Source organism: Silene latifolia, chromosome 1 (assembly GCF_048544455.1).
Source record: "Silene latifolia isolate original U9 population chromosome 1, ASM4854445v1, whole genome shotgun sequence".
In the NCBI taxonomy this organism is placed as follows: Eukaryota; Viridiplantae; Streptophyta; class Magnoliopsida; order Caryophyllales; family Caryophyllaceae; genus Silene; species Silene latifolia.
In genome coordinates, this window is record NC_133526.1 from 148,493,412 (window position 1) to 148,496,822 (window position 3,411).

Genomic DNA, 3,411 nt, shown 5'->3' on the forward strand with positions numbered 1-3,411 from the left:
TGTTATTAGTAGAATCGTATATGCATATCTACGAGTTTTCGTTACATTCTTGCTGAACTTGAGACTTGACTTTAATCATTGGCAACCTACATCATATTTCTGAGATTTAGAGCCTATAACTGGTGACACTCATGACCAGTTCAACTAGGAATGTGAGTAGTACTCCTTATGAGACATGTTTCCTTAATTTGCATAATTATGAATTTGATCTACTTAATACCTGTATGCATTCGGTTTGTGGTTAGTTGACACATGTGGTAGAGGTTTCCTTTTTCTCATTTTACCCATAAGCTTCACACTGCCAAAAATATCCTTTTTGTCCCAATTACTACATCCTATATTTAGCATGTCCTTTGTCAAGCTAGTAGTCTACGTTCTTGGGGTTGTTACTCATTTTTGGTGGTATTTGCTCTTTTGAGATGAAGTTGGGAAAATAAAATGAAATGAAATGGAAAGAAAGAAAGGAAAAAAAGGAATAGAAAAAAAAAATTGGAATTCGAAAAAAGAAAAAAGAAGAAAAAAGAAAAGTTTCTGTACTGTTCAGAGCAGTCGATCGACTGCTCCTTTAGGTCGATCGACTGAAGTTCATGCAAGAAGAGAAAATCAATTCGCATACCTTATACCTTATCTTTTGGCGATTTTTGCTCCCATATTTCATTTATATCTTATGGGGAGTTAGTTGATTACTTCTATTTTGGAGCTTGTGAGATTTGTGCTTGCTATAGCACCGTTTCATTTGTTTATGAGAAAGAAGTTGGATGTTGTCCTTTGGTTCCGTTTTGGTACTAGCTTGATCACCTGTACCTCCACTTCACCATAAAATGTTTTGCCTCTTCTTACCAATACCTCACATTTCCATAATTATACCTCGGCATGTGTCAATGGTCTTTTGTTGGTTGGAATGCATATGTACGGTTATAGAGATTATTTTCATATTTTATTGCTGGCATGTTCTTATAGGTCGTAGTTAGGTGAGAGTCTTTACAAAAATTAATTCTTTCTATCCTCCTATATATTCACCTTGTTCTTATTTGAGTGATTTAAGCGACCCATGAGAGTCCAATTTGATAAGTCTCTATAGTCAACGGTTCAGCAGCCTTTTAACGACTTTATAATTCGTTTGCATGATTCACATTACTAATTGATTGTTGGTTGTGCATTAAATTGGTTTAGGCTTTACAGTTGTCAATTCGCTCTGAGATTGAACTCGTTCCATTAGGTCATTAGATCGAGTCTAGTTCTTGCTTGGGGACAAGCAAGGTTTGGTTTGGGGAGATTTGATGCGTGTCATTTATATGATGTTTTACATCTCTTTTTACACGCATTTCAGAGCTCATTTGTTTAGTTTATGCTACATTTCTCCCTATTTCCGTCTACTTCCGTATTTTGTACTCTATTGCAGAAATGTGAAGAATTCAACGGGAAATCAAGCCAAATCCGTCCCCGAGTAATCTGCATTGCAAATGACGTAAAGGAATTGCTTAAGGAACGAGCTTGGTGCGCAATCCAAGGCCCAAAAGACGAGTCCACGAGTTTAAAGAAGTCAATTAGCAGCTCAAGCAGTCGATCGACTAGTCCCATCGGTCGATCGACCAACTATCGGGATCCAGAAGCTACTGTTTTGAGATCCGGTCGATCGACCTCCCCGCTCCGATCGACCACATCGCGCGCTTTGACGAGAATTAAAATATTGAGAAACTTGAAGCCCGTGAAGTTTAGGTTTAGGAAATAATTGTTACGTTAGTTTGCTATATAACGTAACCTAGAAACATCAGAATAGGCATCTAGCTTTTATCGAATTACACATCAAGTTTTACATTAAGTTTTCATTCAAGTTCTTTAACGAATAGTTAGGGTTTGGGATTATTGTGAGCATCGGAATTTCGGTTCTTAATAATCAATCTTTCCCTTGCAATTCGGTATTCTTCCTGTTTACTTTCAGTTTATTTATTTTGCTAATAGATTAGAATTGCTAGTAGATTCCCGAAACCGTCTTGATTATTGCATGTCAATTGTTTCCCTTCCCGTTTTGAGCATGAATTCAGTAGCTAGTTTTATCGTTTATGTTGTTGTTTCTGCCCTTAGCATGAGTAGCTAAATCTATAGTGCTAGGATGTAGGGGAATTGTGGCATAGGCGGCACTAGATTGAACACGGACTGAACCCGCGTGTCAGTCGATCGACTGACATCATTGGTCGATCGACTGACCTTGTAAGGTTATCCTTCGTTTTAATTGGTTTTAATCTCGTATTTAACAAATCGAATGCATGCGACCAGTTAGATACCTATTTTGTGACCGACCCATTAGATCGAAATATAGGGAAGGTTATTTGACTATCAATTAAATCGACTAAACTGTGCTAAGATTGAAAGATAGGTATAGTTTAGACCATTGGTCACTTTTCAGGACGAAAGTTAGTATTAGTGACATTAGGGACCTATAGCGAGATCGAGAGATGCTATTTGTTAGGAGTGGACCGAGAGGACCTCTTATCTCCCGCCTTACCTGTGTTTGATTCAGACCGACTTAGTTTGCTGCCGCCGAAGCTATAATGACCCGACCATCCTAGTACCCTTCTTTTATCTGTTTAAATCGTATTTTTAGTTTATTTTCTTTTGTTATTAGCTATAGACCAATTCAAATCAACCCCCATTATAGTTACCTCAGACTGAACATAAATCAACTAAAGTTTACAACTGCCTCCTTGTGGTTCGACCCTGTTACCACTTGCCTAGGTTAGTCTTAATAGGAGATTATAAATTTTATCTTTGGTACTCACAACGACGGGTATCAGTATTTGTGATCCCGTCTATTATGCTGCATCGTGATCTGGTAGAGCAGTTTTAAGAAAGTCTTGTGGTCAAGGAAGTTGTGCTGAGTCAGTGTTATGAGATTGTAAAAGTCGTGTTGGCTATCGATGTGGTTGTTGTGCACCGTGCACGGTAATTCGTGTTGTGATACGAGTATTTTCATGTTGTCATAGATTGTTGTTTGTTTACTGCTATTTCTTGTCAGTGTCGGTCGGGGCATATAGATCGTTGTGTTGTTTCCCGATGTTTCTTACCAGTGTCGGTATGGGTATGACCTTATTGGTTTTTATAGAGTATGATACGAAATAGAGTTGGGTATGGTTCTGTTGTTGTCATGGTAAAGTAATATTCTGTTAATGGGACACAGTTGTGAGAGGTTGTTGGAGTACTTTTGATCTTGTGTTAGAAGAGGCATTGGTGGACATAGTTGTGGAAAGAAATTCTGGAACATGTGTGGTATTGAACATGAAACTATAGGTGGTTTAGCACCTTTTCTTGGGGCAGGGAGTACGGAGTTTTAGGACTTAGTAGCATGTCAAGTGAAGGGTGAGTTTTGTGGTAATAGAAGAGATGAACTTGAGAAGCTAATGGGAGTATCTG